At 42.5% G+C, this 19119-nt stretch overlaps 1 protein-coding gene across 6 annotated transcripts in view; it reads right to left on the bottom strand.

The window, feature by feature from the left end:
* Positions 1-5195, bottom strand: part of PLCB4 (phospholipase C beta 4) — a 208343-nt gene extending 203148 nt beyond the window's left edge. For all 6 annotated transcript variants that reach the window (XM_040611916.1, XM_040611917.1, XM_040611915.1 and 3 more), the window contains exon 1: positions 5016-5195. The gene's annotated coding sequence lies outside the window, so the exon portion shown is untranslated. The remainder of the gene's footprint in view (positions 1-5015) is intronic.
* Positions 5196-19119: the final 13924 nt, after the last annotated feature.

Here is a 19119-nt window from a genome sequence, read left to right as displayed (position 1 = left end):
TCTCTCTTCATATTTTCAGATGGTATTCCACATAAAAACAACAGAATACAAACATCAAGCCTAGATGAACAGTTTTCAAGTAAACGATCAATCTGAACAATCGCTCTTGAATCTAGCATTCAGATTAATCTATAGTTACACATAGTCTCCCGGTCTTCTGAAATTACCAACTGCAAGGTTAGCTCACAGTTACAATTTGAGAGCCCCAAAGTCAACTGAATAGAGCTAGCTTCTTCAGAAAGAAGAGAGCAGAGGTGTGACGTTACTTCAGTGATACCAATTTCAAGAACTCCACAGACCTTATAACAGACCACATTCCAAACAGACTATCTCACCTCATTTGCCTAAAGCTCCCAGTTATTGCCAATAGTTAAAGAAATAAGCTATGATTCTGAGAAAAGGTCAAGCAAGTGACCCTTAACTGCCCAAGTGTAGGGCCTCATGGTGGTATGATAATAGCTTCTACATGAAATGGAAAGCAGGGCCCTAACTTCAGATGTATGACAGTTGTCAATCACCTACTTCAGTTTTGATCGCTTGCTATTGTAAAAAGAAAGATGAGACACACAACATCAGGAACTAGGAGCACCTACTAGGTATGGCATAGCATTAAATAGCATGCAGCAATTGCAGAAAGTCAGGTTACAGATTGACCTACTCATTAAACAAGTTGGTCATTATACAGGGGATGACAAGTGGGATTTCTCCATGCCTTATCTATGGTCTTCACGATCTATGCGATCTGTCCCACAGCCATTGGTGGGAAAGGATCAAGACTGAGCTCAACGCCAGTAACTGGCAACAGAAAAGAATAAGAAGCCACAGAGATCAAACTAATAGTCCCATCTGCCAGAGAAATCTGAACCATGAAAAAAGCAAGTGTCCTTAGAAGCTGGAGACCTTGTAGTTCTCCCTTTTCACAAGCATACACTACATCAAGGCACTCTAACCTTTCAGTGGCACCTGCACTGCTTCCCAGGAACAGGTTCCCTCCCACAGAAAGAATAACTGGTGCTTCTTAGAACTCCAAAGGTAAAATAAAACATTACAACCATTCCCAAATACAATTTATCCATGCCAAGGCAAACAGGACAGTATGACTTTGTAGCAGTCTGCCCAAGGGCTGGGCTCTTCAGTAGAAAGGAGGAGTGTGTTTTGTTTCACTCTTCTCCAAAAATCCAGATTATTTTGCTGTTGCACAGCTACAGCTTTAATGAGTTCTTCATTCAGTGAATGATACTTAGAATGACTTGTGCAGCCAAACCGACAAAAGAAACCATAGCACTTCACTACCTTATATAAGCCAATGTAGGTCTTCAAAAGGAGGGGATGTAAGCATTGTTTTTCTTCCAAGACCCCAACAGTGACAACCAGGGAAAAATCAACAACTCATCATCCAGAAGTCTGCTGGAGAGGAACCTCTAGAGCCACAATTGTGCTGTACCATCTATTTCTGTGCCTCACATAAGCCGCTCGGGGGCATCCTGCCCTGAAAACTACAGAGTCCCAGCATTAGCTCTATGAAGACAGCTGCAAAAGGGCTGTTCTGATACTCTTTTCCATATTGTGGCACCCTATTTCAGGCACTTGGATATATCAACATGTCTTCCTATAATACAGAAGTTACTACTAGGCATAATTAATTAATTAATTCCAGAATGGCTGGGAATCTGTCTTCCGCAGTTTCACAAGCTTCTTTATCCATATTTACAAAACTTCCAGAAACCACTACCATAAGAAAATGGGTGAGGACTAACAAGACAGATTTTCATAGCTTAGTGGTCACAAGGCGAGAAAATTAGACAAGGCAGCTGGTTAATGTCAAAGCACAGTATTTTTAGTATTTACACCATTGCCACCCCATATATTCAAACCCTCTACAGGTCAGATCTTTGGAAACACAAAGTCAAAAAATCACACAACAAAGTCAAGCCAGCACACACTTTTCCTGCAGGAGCAAGAGAACCATAAAGCCTGCTCTCAGAATCCCACCAAATAAAATATCTGTGCCTTTGGTGCATGCACTTAGATAATTCTGATGTCTTAAGTGTTATGCATGCATCTTTGATAAGATTAAGATGTCCTCAACAGTATAATCAAAAACTTCTGAAGCATTAACAGTGTGGGTCATAAACATCTCCACTATGTGGAAGTTCTGCAGACACCAAAGACTCTTCCCAAAACTGGATATATTGCATATCTTGCAAAATTGGTAACTGAACTCAAGCCATCCGTTTTGCAATTTCTGCAGTAGCACAATGCATCTATTTATTAGAGAATGGAACTAAGCCCATGCTACTGATTAGCCATCCTGCAAATAATGCTTATGCAACCTTTAATAATGATTTCCAGTAACAGCCAACCAGAGATTTTATGATTTGGAAAATTTCACTTCTAAACTAATTTACAACAATTCCCCAAATCTAATGGGACAGATGGTTGAAACTACACAGGAAACTAGCCTTCTCCAAAATCGATGAGGTATCGATTTTCATAACTCGCCTCTCTTAGGTAAGATGCCTGCTTTAAGTTTTTGTTCTCATTTTTAAAATTCTGGTAAGTATTCTTCTGTCCCTTTCTCCCTTTCCCCTGGAAGAGGGATTAATTCAATTTTAAGGAAAATATTAAAACAACAGTTTCAGACTTCAGTCTTCAGCAAGTTATGAACAGGAAGGAATAGCAATTGAGCTGTTAAAACCACAAAGGAATGCAAACGACTGAACACCACAAGCAGAACACAAAAAATGACAAGCTAAAAAAAATGAAAAAGAAATACAAAGTCAGTCATCTTATTAAGCAAGGAAATTACACCCCTGCAAGTTTTCAATACAGTATACGTAAACCTGGTGAAAATAAAGCCATCAGTTCTACAAAGCTGTAACTAACACTTGAAGACTCACAGCATAGCCCCAAGTTCATCATCACAGTCAGGTATTACTGCAACAAATGGCCAAAGTCTGCAACAGAAGTCAGCAACATATATCAAGCCCAAACAACTCTCCATTATTTTAGAAACTGTGAAAGCAGAACACAACCAGTGATTTTGGGGTGATATATAACAAAGAGCTATTTCCTCTGCCAGTAAGGGAAATTCATATGAATTCTCTCTCCTCCCCCTTTTCAGTCTTTCTCTCTTTCCCCTTAAGGTTCTTTCTTCCCTGCATGCTGAGGAAAAGCAGAGAGTGTAGGTTATGCATAAATTCATGACAGAAAAATACTGTTTTAGAACAAAGCTCCAGTGCGTGGGCGCATGTCTATAAAATAAAAGACATTGTTACTCTACCAAGTACGTATCCACATGCAGCAATCAAATCAGATCTTAAAATTTTATTTTGACAGCTACATGCAGTTACATTTTCACCAGAGGTTTGACTTTCATATTACTACCTGGTTTTTAGTGATATCATCAAGAGATGAATCAAAACCAAAATTTGAAGGCACAGCGGTATTAACATCATGGAAGAGAATTCTCATCCCTGAAATCTGTAATTTATTTTTAATTACTCTACAAAGTTATCAGTAGCAGAAGGAATAAATCTGTTCTCAACTCCCATTTAGAAACTGTCTCTGTATAATATAGAATTGCTCAGCTCTATACAACAATAATTATTTTGTGTTACATAACAATATTACGTACCCTTGCAAATACTGTTGACATTACACTTTCACAAGTTAGAGAAAATAATCTTAAGCAAGCAATATGACTAGCTTGCTATAACTGCTCAAGTAAACTACAGAATACAACCATCAAGACAAACGTGTTATGAAAGAATCTGCTCCATCCTCTCGCGGAATCAGAAATGCGACATTTTTCTCTAGGAACCTCATTAACTCCAATTATTAAACTAAAAATTCCATGGTGCAACATCAAGTGAAGTTTGGAAAACATGAATAGTATTTACATATTAAGAGAACACGATGCACGCTTTACTGAAGGTTTATACTGTGCAAAACTTAGATTTCATATAGCCCCTACTGCCTGCCTTTCTTACAGATGCACCCCCATGGACACTTTAACATTATATAAACTCCCCCGGAGATAAAGATTATTCTGTAACTTTCCAAAATCATCTCCAGTTGAGAAAACATTACTTAACAAACACACATTATGTACCTCAAAGATGCATTAGATTCCTGGGTTTCTACTAGATATCAGCATGAAACAGTATTTGTAGTTTATTTTCAGATATTAAAAAAAAAAAAATAATAAGACAACGACCCAGGCTGGATAACTAACTGGAAAGGATAAACAGGATTAAGTAACAGGTGTCTGACTGCAAATAATTCAAAGTCACGCATCGAATACTGTGCACAGCTTTTCTGGCAACATGGAAAATGGTTTTTCACACCTAGCTTTGAAAATTACCAGTAAGTGATTTAAAAACATTTGCAGAAGTTAACCACACACAGACACAAAGACAACACAAGCACTTTTAGCCAGAAAGATCTTTCAATACATCTGAAAGCAAACAAAAAATAATAATTAAAAAAATCTTCAAAAGGTGAGATTTCCTTTCTCCAAGAAAAAAAAACGTTTAAAAAAAAACCCGAAAAAAAACCCCACCAGAGAAAAGTTATACTTAACTACACAGAAACATTTGTCACACCGCCCAGCACTGACAAAATCCGGATACACTCACTAACTACAACGAGCCGCGCAGCTGGCAGTGAGGATGAGAGGAGTAATTCCACGGGCAGTCACTCACACACTCACACGCACACCGATATACATACACGAAATGCCACACACGTATCCACAGCCACAGGCGCCCGCCCGGCGCCCCCTCTCCCCTCAGGCTGCGGGCCGGTGCGCCGAGGCCAGAGCCGCCGGGCGGCTGCCCCGGGCAGCGCGGGGAGCCCAAGGTTACGGCCCGGAGCGGAGAGACGGGCAGAGCCGCTAGCCGTGAAGGACGCGATGCTGACAGGCTCGGCGGCCCCCGGCCAACGGTCGCCCCCAACGGCCGCCGCGCGCGCCGCCGCCGCCCCACGCGCGCAGCCCCTCACCGCCGCCTTACCTCAGCCGCCGGGGCGGGAGGCAGGGCGGGCGCCGCCGCCGGCCCCGCCGCGCTGCGCAGGGTGCCGGGGCTCCGCCGAGGCGGCGACCTCCTCCTTCCTCCTCCTCCTCCGCTCACTATGCCTCTGTGTGTGTGCGTGTGTATGTGTGCAACCCGCCTGCCTCACAGCGGCGGCGGCTCCTCCTTCCCCTCCTCCCTTCTCTTCTCTTCCCTTCCCTTCCCTCCTCCTCCTCCTCGTCCTACTCCCCCGCCCCGGCAGCGCCGCCGCCGCGCCCGCCTCAGCCCCCGCAGCGCGGCGAAAGGCGGCAGGGAAAGGGGAACCCCGCCGCCGCCTGGGCCGGGCTGGCCGCGGCGCGCGCGCCGTACCCGCTTCCCGCCGCCGGACGCGGGCACCCGCTTCCCGCCAGCGCGCAGGGCCGCGGGCAGCGCATGGCAAGTGGGCGGCGGGGCCGCGGGCGCGGAGCTCCGCCTGCACCGCCCCGCCGCACCCCGCTCCCTGCAGCACGCATGCATGCACACATACACTCAGGCGCTCCGCGGGGGTGCGCGAGCGGCGCTCCTGTGGGGATGCCCGCACCGGCGTCCTTGTGTTTGCTACACCTCCTGAAAGGGCGGCTGAAGGGGCGGGAAGGAGATCCCCCGCGTGCGCCCGACTCCCGCCAGGCCTGCTCTCTCCAACGCGGAAACACCGTGCTGAAGAGAAAAAGGGGTGTTCCAGAAGCCGCTACAGGGTTGCCCGGCTCTGGCAGTTTGTGACTGAAAATTGCAGTTGGACACCTCGAGGTTTATTTGCTGTGAGCTGCAGAGGAGGCTCAGTGCTGGGCAAGCAAGCTGAGCTAAGTATGCAGGCGGTCCGAAGCGCAGGATTCCCTCTCAGAATATTCCCTGGCCAGGCCCCTCACAGCTTGTGACCGACTACAACCCACTGCTGGGGATGGCCCCTGGGGCGCCCTGCGCCGTCCCCTGCGCTCTTTTATCTGCTGGCGTCGTGTGCCTTGTCTCAGTTTTCCCACCTTGCGATTCTGTGAGGTGTTCTCCTCCCGTCAAGCAAAAAAACGTAAAACACCCACAAAACCAAACAAACAAAGTGCTGAGTTTCACAGCAGAAGCAGGTTCCCCATCCCTTTTCTGGTACAAGCAGCTGTCTTGGACTTCGTTAGCGAGCTACTGAGTCTGGGCCCCTGGGGCCTGCAGCCTGACCACCCGAAGGGACGCTGGCACCGAGAGCTGCTGGCAGTGCTCAGAAGTGAGGAGAGGCAGCAAGCTACAGCTGAAGGTCTTATCTAGGGTGAGCTGAAGAAACAGTGAAGGAAAATAATAGGTTTGCTTAAACAGTCATAATAAGGGTGTTGCATTGCCACAAACGACTTGATTTGGTAATGCAGTGGTCAGAGCTTACACCATGTTATCCTATGCCATAAACTGGAAAAAAAACCAGCTTGGAATGAGACCCTCTGGTGCCAGGTGCCATACCAGGTTGCGATAAAAATTATTCTGCCTTCAAGAGCCTAACACTGTGCTCCCGGAGCTGCCATGGAGAAGTAAGCAAAGGGGTGACCAAGAACAACAGCAACGGTGACGCATGATTTCAGAGACAGCCTGTCAGCACAGCAGACCTAAAGACTGAAGGGTTTTTGTAATTGAGGCAAGTGTTATTTTAACCAGATGTTCATATTTGCTTATGCCTAGTCAATTAGAAATTCCTGATGGGTATGGTGGTAGAGGTAGGTCTTTAGAAATACATGAAGGAGAGCAAAGCTGCAGCTAAGGCTCAGGGTGTGCATATCATGCACAAGGAGGTGTGGGAAGGAAATAACAAAGGAACCTGTGTGAGAGGCACATGAGCTGGATGAAGGCCAGTATCGCTGGCAGGGCTAGAGGGATCAAGTTAACACACAGGATATAGGAGCAGCAGTTATAGCCATTAAAGATGGAGGGCACCAGCTTTAACGTGAGATGGACGGGGGAGCTAGTGAAGTGCTTTTTGTTTGTGGTTCCAGAAGTGTTTGTTTCTAAATGAATGAAATGGATACATCTATGGGTATACAAATGCAGTGCTCCATGATCCATGTCTTTTTCATTGCTTTTCTTTTTTTCTTTTTGCTATTGGGCTGCATGTAAATTAAGAAAATTATTATAAAAGTATTCATAAAAAGTGTTTTAATTCCAGCAAGGCATAATGGCTTACTCACTAGCAAACAATATTGGACTCTGGCTAGGAATCCTTGTGTGGTTTGTGTTCAGGCCTCCAGAGCTTGCAGTGGCTGTAAGCACACTGTTACTCTAGTCCATAACACTGTCTGGCTTTTCCTATGACTTCTTATCTCCTTCCCCTCCCCCCGGCAAACGGCTTCTACGTGCCAATAGGTCATGGTTGGCTGCCTGTGCAAGGGGATTTTATTCCAGGGTAAAATTCAGGCCTATTTTCATTATTGTGGTTTTTAAAACAGTTTTAGCAAAACGTAGGGACTTGAAATGTTTGAATAACTGCATGAAATGCAGAGAAGTGGTGGCACCTCAGAATTAATGGAAGTATGGTTTCTTTAGAGAGAGCTGTTCTTTGTTCTTTCACAGCCTTTCCCTTTCCCATGTCAGCTCTCTGACCTGACTTGTTCATTGAAAGAAGGGCAGTCATCAAAGGAACAGTTGTCAGGTCCATGGCTCTGCAAGAAAGTTAGAGGTATTGACAAGGCCTGTTTTAACAGCAAGTGGACTTCACATCAAAAGATATTTCAGGTCATAGAAAATAGGGCCATACGTAGGGTCTGAAACTCCCCACACAGCCTAAGTGGCAGGGTCAGGCCCACACATCAAGGTTAATTCCTACATTCCAAGTTTCATTGTGGTACAACTCTGTTTACACACCTGGACTTCTAAACACAGCGCAAGTGATGATGACTGTTTCATCTTTGTTTCTCCACTGATTTCATCTTGACTTCAGCAGTCAGTGTGACTTGGTCAGTTAGGGGTGAGTTAGGAGTGAATCTAAGAAACTTCAGTTTTACAGCTAGTTCTTAGGTTGGCTTGCTGCCTTGCTGTGGACAAGATACAGCTGTACTGTTTCATTTTCTCCCTTGCAAAATATTAGTATTTCCTTCATTAAGAGTGGCTTGTCAATACAGGACACTTGCTAGTTATCACTTTATAAATATATCAAAATGCTCACAACTTCACCCTTGCAGCTTAGGAAAAGAATAACAGTGCCACAACTCATGTCAGTAGAAAACAAAATGCCCCAGGAAACACAACAGAAAAATCCTTACCTATGAAGTGACCAGCTGAAACCTGGTGCATTTAAAATGGTTGCCTCTGATAAGATAGAGCCACATCACCTGATCATGTCAGCAAAAAGCTACAGCTGCCTTCAGAGAAACCTATTCAATCTGCAGCATATTCAGATTAAAAATTATTTTTCCAAAGACATTACAAGTTTGCTAAAGTAACATGATTTTTTGCTGTTATTTCTTATCTCGTACAAGGGTGCATGGCATTTTACAATCACAACCCCACTCATATGTCTCGGACTATCACAAACGAGTTTATTCTCAGTGCTTTATTTCCAGGTTGTGTAAGGCAAAATTTCTTTTGGACATCAGCATGTGTAGTGATTGAAAGTATGCAGTAGGTGTAGAAACACGGTAGGTATTTGAAGTTTGAACATGCAAAATTCATGAGAATGTTGAAACTGTGGGTCTACACTGTTAGCTCACAGACAATCTCTGATACAGTCTGTGTTGATCTAGCACCTGTAATGCTTCTTACCAATTTATAGCACCTCTTGGTCAGACCATTAATTTCTTTATTTCTAAGCCTGGATGTTCCTCTTTAAATATATTGGCATGGAATACAAAGGAAAACTTAATGTGTGTAATGAATCACTGTTATAAAATACTTCAATAAATTCCCCCTTTGCAGCTTTTATTTTGGTCTGCTTGTACATAGATACTATAGTGCTGTGACACAGGTCATTTCAGAGCTAGCAACAAAAGGCATTTTTTTCCCAGTCACAGTCCTTAACATGTGCAAGCTTAAGAGGACAGTTTTTGTCTTTTTCAGTCCTTATCTGCTGTTGTCCTGCACATTGCGTAAGAATGGTTTCCTATGCCACAAGTAGTACATCTGCATAAGCTTTTGGGGCAGACTGCTCTGCCTGTGCTCAGAGCTTACTGGAAACTATGTTAGGATGGTGCTGAAGCTAATGTTCCTTACAATATGGCCTGTTAACCTGGCCTTGGTGCTGTATTTACATTTTATGTAGCTACATGGCTTTTGATCTGCACACTCCCCAGGGAGGACTTTGTTGCTTCTTCTGCCAAAAGGCTGTATTCAATGTGTTATCATCTGCCACTAATGGTACTGCAGTTGATATTGATGGGTAAAATACTAGTCTCAGTAAAGTCAATAGCAAAGCACCCACTTATATCAGTGATTTTCCAAGTCTTACGTTGCAGCCAAATCTGCACATCTTTAATGTGAAAGGCAATCCAATGGTCGCTCAAGAGGCAAATTGCAGACTGAAGCAGACGTACATTGATTTCTCATTGACTTCCAAAAAAATAGCTGGGGCAAATAATTTTGATTAAAAATACTTTTTTTTTTATAACCATTTTCATGAACATTGCTGGATTATTTTGTTACACCTTAAGGCAGACAGAAAACTTGTAATATTTTAGTCTGGTAGTTAAAATTTTGGTAAAATGCTGACAGTCCTGGCAATTTTAACTGTAGATGTCTCTACCAGCTCTCGCTTGCAAAATACTTGGCTACACAAGTATCTTGGTTAGAGAGAACACAGCAAAATGAAAGAGATTTTCTTCTTGAAGCTTTCCTTTTTTGCAGGTTTTTTTCACAAGGTGTTTATTTTCCACACTTGTAAATACCATCCTGTTCCAGACCATTCATAGTCCCAATCATATCTGTCAGCTGTGATACTGTGTTGTGGGCCCATATGCCATCAAGCCCTTTGATTTAAAAAAGCTGAGGTAACCTTATCAAACACTAGCTCTCTTTAAAAGCAAAATTTCTTCCAGTATCAGATCCTTGATTCATTATACAATAAAATTATGTATGATAATTTTTCAGAAAGACTGTTAGCTTCTTCCTAGGCTTTTGAGGAAGCTACAGGCACACAAAGATGTACGTAATAGGAATGACTGGGAACAAAGGGAATGTTTTTCCTCTGCCTACAGTATAATATTAATGACAGACATTGCAATTATTATTTTTTAGGGTTTTTTTATTAAAAAGAGTGAATAATACTACTAAAAAGTGCAACAGTGGATCTATTCAGGATACTAAATAGTCTCCTCATTGTACTGGGATTTGTTTATCTTCAGGCTTCTGCTCCAGGTTTTGTGAATGCAGCAGGACAGAAGCATGGGGCTGAAGAAGAGTTCCTCCAGAAGCTCAATAACGCAGGGAGGAAAACAGAGCTTTCAGAATAGTGCTGCTAACAAGATTGTGTTTTTCTGTTTGGACATTAGAAGAAAGCGGTTGAATTTCTTTACCTGGTTTAATGGCATGAAATTAAAATTAATGTTGAATAATACTTTTTGAGTCTTTTAAGGTACCAGTATCTTTACCTTCCAAAATAATGGCGTCATTATTAAAAATATCACAGTACTATTAAGCCTTTCAGACAAGGAGTAAGTTAGTTTTTATGTGTGTGAGACAAGGATCTCTGTCCATCAGCATCCCTGTCTCCATGTACTGTGGCCTGAATAAAGGCAGGATTTGTTGCTGGCAGACTTTACTATGTGCTGGAGGCAGCAGTGCAAGGTAGCCCTAGGGCTCCTTTCTTAATTTTGAGAGATCATTTTACTGTCTTAAGAGGAGCAAAGCCCCACTGACCCTAACATGTATGAGAGATTGCATTTCACTTCCAGTTTCTCCCTCTGTGTGTTTACACAGCGCTAATGAGGCTAAGATTGCCTGCTGAGTTCTCTAACCTGCCTGTACTCCCCCCTCTCAGTTTACTGAATATGTCTCTGCAGTGGTGCAAATCAAATTGACTTTTGAGCTGACGGGGTTTGGCATTACCTGCAAGTAAATCCTAAGAGCATCAACACAACCATGGCTGAAACAACAATATTCAGTATTGTAAATGATATATAGAAAGAGAAGCAGATTACATAAAATCTGCTCATTGGAAGTCATAAAAAAAAAACTTATCAATCAACTGTAACAAATCTGTGCTCACTCGGAAGTACTCCTCTTTAATTATTAATGCAAAATGGAAGGATTTTTCAGTTTAGGGTTTTTCAGCCTAAAGAAAGACTTCAGCACTAAAAGAAGACAAAGCAGTCCAACCCATGCATCTTCCTGCAATACTTAGTTTCGCGGTTGACTGTCCTTTGCTTTCAGTCCCATCAGATGTTATTCAACACCCATCTTCCTAGTGTCTCAATACTTGTGATTGGTTTATAATAATGGGGGTAACTCACCATCAATAAATTTAAGTGGGAAAACTGAAGATGCTCTCTAACATTAGCAGCAAGTTTTTGCAGTGGCCTTTCAATGTAAACAGTGAAGTCTAGAGACTCTTCAGCTTGTGGTTTTTATGTTTTTAACATGGATTACATGACACAGCACTTGCAGTGGAAGATCCCTTCCAGTCCTGTGTAAACATTTTCTGAATCTGCTTCTTTATCTTTTCCTTCAGGTCTTCTAGGAAAAGTAAATTAACTAATAACATTACCCTGTATACCCCTCCTGTGGACATACCTTCCTCTTGTTCCTTTTCCATGGCTTGGATTTTTTTCTCTTTCGCAAAACTTCCCTGAGAAATTGCTGTATGCTGTCATTGATCTTACAAAAGCACAGTAAGCATTTAGATGTCAGCTGAGTCTGTGTATGCATTTGTACAATGCAAGTCCTAGTACACGTGGAGTACCCAGAGGCTTTCCATACTGCCTCAACATCAGGGATGTTCCTTGAAAGTGGCTGTGTGTGTAACCAGACCATGATTCTGGATAGAATAGTAAATAAACAAAAAATCACATCAGCAAACTGTCTGAACATCCTTGATATTTCAATTCTGCTGCTGCTTGCAAATTTTCTCCTCTGGTACCATTGCAAAAAGTCAGTGACATCAGGTGTACCCACCTGTCATTCCTCCCCACCTGGGGAAGGTGTGCAAGCCCACCAGGAGCCAGCCAAATGTGTTTTGTGTGACAGCAAGTGTGTGTTGCTCACTTTACCTGACAGGCAGCAACAAGGCACAAGGCTGTCTGCTGGTGAAAAGAGAGAGTGGGAAGGACAGTGCAGGGCACCTGTATGCCAGAGGGGCCCGAGTATATTAATGCCACCCACTGCTGAGCCATCTGCAGGTTATTACACATGATAGTGACTTGATGGACAGTGAGTTATTAGAAAGGAGTCACACAGTGTCCACTGCGTAGGCTTAAGCACATCTCCTCCTGCTGTGCTGTTACTTATCTCTTCACCTTACTTTCAGCATTTGTTTTTAATTTATATACTGGCAGTGACATATGGCAGGAGTCCACAGATGCATAAGGTAGCAGCTGGTTGAGCCCCAAAGGAACTGTCTTTTGGCAATAAATCTGAGGAGCAGACAGCAAACCATACTTTGGTAGGTAGAGAGCAGGTTGGTCACTGAAATGCTTATGTATGTGCTTACTGCAGGTTAGGTTACTTAGACGGCAAGAATGCAATACCAGTGCAATGCTAATGGCAAGATCTTTCCCTAGAGACCAGTAAGGTGGGGATTACAGGAGGTCCTTTTTGAGGGACGACTTTGTTGTTTCTGTAGTATGGTCAGCCAGTGGGTATCCTGCATGCACCAGGCTTGCACAAGGGAACTGCAGTTTCCTGCCTCCTCCTTCCTTTTGACATGAATAGTTGTCACATCCTCTTCTTCAATAATTAAGCTACAGCTGAATAATTCAGAGTGATCTGTCTATTGTCTGGTGTTCAGCAGGGTTTGGCTCTCTGCAGCACCACACAATGGTGTAATGTTCTTGCTAGCTCCAGGGGTAACTTTTTTTACTAAAAGGCCACCACTGTGGTTTTGGTTTTTTCCTCCCTCTCTTCTCTGTGTTCATACTGCCCTTAACCCTGTATCTTGGGGTATGTGTAACCAACCTGCCCTTGCTGCAGAGTGGGGAGCAGTGTCTGTCATCAGACCGGTCAAGAAAGGACTTCCTGCAAATGTCACATGGACAACAAACTGCATCAGAAAAAAATGTGGTGGCCTTACTAGCAGCCTTGATCAGTCATGCAACCAGAAGGCTCCGGCTTTCTCCTCAGGCTGTGTAACACGATATTATCCCCTGGCCCTAAAGAGCTGAGAGTGGATGGGCTTGAAGGAGCTGGAGAGAGGCTCTTGTATTTGCAGCCAGGAGGAGCAGAGATGCAAAGGAAGGCTCCCACTTCTCTCAAGTACAACTCTGCTAAGAGGTCCATCTCCAGTCTTCATTCCCACCATTGCCCCAGTGGGGTGTGTTTCCCCTGCACTTGGGGTACAAGACCTTTTCCTGCTTGTCAGCTTGACCACAGGTTGAATGGGGAGTGTGAGACACCACTTGAACTGAAAACTCTGCATTGCCAGCCTCAGAATATATGCAAAACAGATAGTAAAAATACTGTTTGTGTTTCCTTTTTTGTCATCCTCCACTCCTCCTCACTTTCCTTCCCACCATCTGTTACTACTGCTGTCTCCCACTGCAGACAGCCCACCACATGCCTTTCTGCCTTGTTCTGCTGTCCCAGCAAAGGAAAGGGATCAGCCTGTGGAGCGGTAAGTCTGCCCCAGCAGAACACAGGGATTTGCAGCAGCAAAGCCAGGTACTCGCTGGCTGCCTCACTTCTCCAAGCACTGCCAGAAGCAGAGGAGACATGTACCAAGTCACCTGGCCTCAGCAGAAGCTGGAGACAGCATGCAGGGGATGCTAAGCAAGCAATTTTGAGCAAAGGAAGTCAAATAAATTACTGATGCAATTTCACCAGTTTCATCAACTCTGCCAAGGATGTATTTGGCGCAAGGAAGCAGCAGGGGTGCGGCACATGAAAAAGTCAGGACCTGGGAATCATAGTCCCATGCATGCTGACAATGTTATGCACACATAAGGACAGCTGTACAACTCCATGATTGCTCATCTTCAGTTCTCTAACTCTGTAGTATCACTCCTCAGACTAAAATCTTAATGAGTGCTTGCCAAGTTCTTGTAATCACACCAAATTTCATAATTTAAACATGTTTTGAAGCTCCAGAGAAAAAATGTACATCAGTGGGAACCAGCCATCTGGAAAGCTTTGGAGTCTTTTTTTGCTCATTTGTTTGTTTGCGATTCAGCTATTCCAGTACTGTAAGTGTAATTTAGTTATTTATTTAATTTTAAAGTTTTTAGGTTACCACATGAGTCTTAACTAATAGATGAAGACACAGCTCATGCAGGGATAATTCACCACTATGAAAGGTAAACGATTCCCAAATGATGAATGAGGTTTGTGGTTATACCAAGGTACAATTCATACCGTTACAACCTGTTACTTCTTCCGAATTCTCTTTGCACAGTGGTTTCTTGTAATACCATTTTTCTCCTGCCTCCCAAGATGTAAGCAAGGTGTAGGGTCTCAGACTTAGGGTACAAAGGAAGAGACAGAAGCAACCTACCAGCCATGAGCTATTAAATATATTATTGATCAAATCATCAAAAAAAAAGAAGAGACACTAATAGAAAATGCCTAAAACTTCCTTTGGAATATGGCATGAAACCAGCCCAGGTGCACTGTACATTATGTATTACAATATGTGCGAGCTCTGCCTTCATAGAAAATCAAAACTACTTTAAATAAGTGATTAGGTTATTCCTTCCATGTCCACACCTTTCTTTTTTTAACTATTTATCCTTGCTGACATGACTGTATTATTCCTTTCTTGATATGAGTCTATGGATGTTGCATAATTCTGTTTCAAGAAAAGGAAATCAGAGTGAAAAATGGGTTTGTAGATTATACATGGATCTCAAAAAAATTCCTTTTTTTTTTTTTCTTAGATAGACCTGCACCCTTCACACACTCCAGTACACACTGTGCAGGGAAAACATCAGTGTCAGTTCTGCCAGCATCAGGAATGGTGGACTAACCCCTAAGTGAGAGCCTAGAGAAAACTGTAACGTGGACTGCTTCTCAGCACTGCTGTTCGTTAGATAAAATCACAAGAATATCCATATCATATTGATATTTGAGAACCAGCAGTAGCATTTTTAGAAGTAAACCACAACCTGGATGTTCCTTATGGGATGTCTTCATGCTACCTTAACCAGAAGGACAAGCTGATGTTATTTTTCATGCCGATATTAATTTTCATATCTGATGGTTCAAATATGATCCTCCCTAGCTTTAATTAAAAAGCAAAAAAGCAGAGTGAATTAAGCTGCTCTATAGTCAGTACAGCTGTCCCTAGCACCTTGTGACTGTTGCTCGTGGGGGCAGGAGAAGGCTCTGTCCACTGCAAGTCCTTGCACTCAGTACTCAGGGGGACAGACAGACACTCTCCATCTTTCGGCCCAAAGCAGAAAGTTATCCAGAAAATTAGGAAGGGGGGAGAAAAAGATGACTAAAATAACTCTTTCTTGCAGCAGCTAGATAACCTACAAATTCATCCAGCACCTCACAGTCAGAGGTGGCAAAAGCCAGCTACAGTCAGGCTATGGCTCCTGATTTCCAATCCAACTGTCTTTTCAGCCTCAGGAAAGTTTGAATACCAGGCTCAACCTTTCTCTTATTGCTTTCCATAACTGGGATGGTCTCTTTTCATAATTCTGGCTGTCTTTTTCTGGCCAGTGGAGGTTTTGTTTTGTTATTTTTGTTTATTTGAGTGATCCATTTGAGGCACCTAAATGTGAAAATTGAGTCAGGAGAATTGAACACAAATTAAAGTGCAGGAAGAAAGAGACTTAACAAGTGAGCTATGACAGAAAAGATACCTTTCGTGGAAAGGACAGCAGCACAAAGAGAGGAGTGGAAGGACACAGAAGAAACAATAATGTCAAGAAACAAAGAGAAGACACAGTAAAGATAAGAGATGGCAAAAAAGTATGACACCAAAGCAAAAACTACACAATGATCTGATGTAAAGAGAAGAAAAACATTGGACTACAGGAGCAAAATGAAAAGGAAGTCAAAAGAATACATGATTTTATTCCAAAAACAGTTAAGAGGCCAAAAAATATCAAATATAGAACTAAATTGAATATTCCTTTAAATACAAGTTATATGACCTTGGAGGAGTTGACAGCAGTTTTCAGGGTTGTTTTCCCAGCCGTATCTCAGGCAAAAACTGTAGGTGTTGAGTAAATTTTAATTGAGAGCATAAATGATTTACATGTTTACAGCAGTGCATCCCTTCTTCCTCTGCCACCAGTGAAATTCTTTCAGCAAGTATCAAATCTTGATTTCCAGTGTCATCGTCATAAACAAAGGCTAGTCCTCCACACTTTCCCTACTTCCTGATAGTATGTTGTTTTGTGCCCATTGTCAAGAAGAGCTCCAATCGAGAAATTTCTCTTTGAAAACATAATCAAAATAGCTGTTTATAGCCTTAGGAGGCAAAAAAACAACTGTTAACATTTGGATGATTCTACAATTAACATTTGTATGATCTTACATCTTAATGTGAATATATTTGAATGCTTTTGGGTGCTGCATAATAAAGAGCTGGTTACTAAACTTAGCAGCACTTCATGTAGATTAGACATTATAATTGATGCTTACAGAACAGGACCCAGAGAAATTAATTTTATGTTGCTCCAATTTCACTGGTTTAAATTAAAGAGTTACACAAAGGGCCTTTATGCCATGGGAAAAAAAAAAAAAAAAAGTACATGTATTCATGGATGATCACAGTCGTGTTTATTTGTTCTCTGGAAGCAAGTGGATGTGTTGATATCCTTGCCCATGGTGAGCTCTCCCTAGCTCAGTACCCTGTGTTGCAGTCTCGCTGCATCAGACTTCAGCCTCCTCCAGCATCCCTGGGCTAAGGCACTTCCCATTTCTCTGCCCTCTGCTTCACTTCTTGTACACTGATGATGTTACAGCCTTGAATGATTCCCCTGTCCCAAACAAAACCAGAAGAATACTGCTCACACTATTTTTTTTCCAGTCCTGTAACCATTCTTTTCCAGCATTAAGCCCTTGGATGTACTACAGGTTTTCAGTTCACAAATCAGGAGCAATAGCAGAAGAGGTATTTAGCCAGACCAGCTTGGGGATTAGCCCACACAACAATCCTCCTTTAGCTGGCATAGACCTAGACAAAGAAACAACTCAAAGATCCTTGTGTACTGGTATACATTCCTCTGCCTCCTTCCCTCCCCATCTCAGCTCCTCTTCATGCTTCATTCAGCTCTTCCAGGGAGTCCAAATCTATATGAACATCTCCTATCATCTGTCCAGGCTTTAGCAGTTTTCCAGTCAAAAATCTGGATGCATGCACAAAGTTTGGGAGTGCCCTACCTAGAACAGAAATACTCTCATTTCTTTCTTCAGAGCCTGTTCACATACCAAAAGCCTTTAATGATCAACCTGGATACATCTGCTGGCACTGTGCTGTGCCTTCAGCAGAAGAAAGACTGCCAGAGACATACGGTACGGATAATTCATACTAGTCAGGCTGGAACTTATATATTGGGATAGATAACCTGGATCATCCCAATATTATATTATATGTGGGAGACAATTTACTGTATAGATGCCAGACCTGAAGCCAAGCAGCAAGATTTACACCTCCAGAGCCAGGAACGTAATTCAGCTGCAGCTGATCAATGAAAGCTTGAAGTAGATGGAACAACTCCAAGATTGTGTTGAGGTACAAAGCTGCTAGCCTGAGTGCAGACTGCAGCCCTGGGCATCTTCTTCCCAAGAATGTGCCATAAGCACCAGCTCCTAGAGCTCCTCTCATTCACTGTCCCAGCAAGGTCAGGAATGGGTTCTGCACGCTTCAGTATAATTTACTGTGGTGAACCCCAGGCAGTGATGGGGTTTAAACCCAGTCTCCCAACCTGGCACTGAAAGGTAATTATTGGAGTAAAGGAACAACTTGGGTATCTGACCCCAGAAGAAGGCTTTGTTTGAGTTGTGCCAGATTCAGCGTTTTAAGATACTCCTCCTGTGTAAGGTGGGAAACCTCATCCTTCTCATTCACATATTCTGGGATATTCCTTATGTCAATAAGCAAGAAGCAACCCCCTGAATCTAGAATTCAACTGCAGCACAAATAATCCTAAATCATCACCATCAATGAACACTGACAATGCTAGCATGAAATTGTGTCCTAGCCTAGTCAAGCTGTCCCATTCCTAACACTCTAATCTAAAATGATATTTATCAGGAAAGTAATAAAAGCGGGAACTCCAATCATCAGTGTTTGATGAAAAAAGGAATAGATAAGATATTTGTGTGTGTGTGTAATCCCTAGTTAAATATTGGCAGAAAAGGGAGATGAAAACAACAACAGGCAGGGAAAAACCTGTAATCAGGCTTCATTAATACTGTAGTTAATTGATGTTCTGCTTAGATTCTAAACAGCAACAGGAAGCTTTCTTTAAGGTGGGTAATATGTTAGCACCTATTGAGAGGCAAAGGAAGGGAGATACTCATGTAAAAAATGTGAGCTTTTCCACTTTTGAAAACTTTGACCATTTGCTTCAGAAGTTAGTATGAAACTCAGTGGTGCAGTTTTCATAGACCTAGGCTAAGCCTTAAGAAAATTCCTCCCTCCACCCCCACTTTACATAAAAAAAAAAAATTAAAAAATAAAAATCACTGTTTGTGAGACCTCCCCTCTCCATTTATAATATCTGGGGAACCATAAACTGAAGAATCCAGCATTTCTTGTCTGTCTAATCACTTGGCCTACATTTTGATTCTCTTTTCATGCATTAGTTCAGATGCTATGACTAGTGAGACATGGAGAAAGAAGAAAAATTATTTTCACAGAATGAAAAAAGCGCAATAATATCCCAGGTGCTACTGCATTGTGCCTCAAGAGACATGAACACAGCTTGAACTGCTCTAAATTCTCAGGGTTTGTCTACACAGCTGTAGTTCAGTTCCGTTAAACCAATGCAGATTTGTAAGTGGC

The sequence above is a fragment of the Falco naumanni genome, chromosome 12 (assembly GCF_017639655.2).
Source record: "Falco naumanni isolate bFalNau1 chromosome 12, bFalNau1.pat, whole genome shotgun sequence".
In the NCBI taxonomy this organism is placed as follows: Eukaryota; Metazoa; Chordata; class Aves; order Falconiformes; family Falconidae; genus Falco; species Falco naumanni.
The sequence above is the reverse complement of the archived record's forward strand: the minus strand, read 5'-3'. Positions and strand labels throughout refer to the sequence as shown.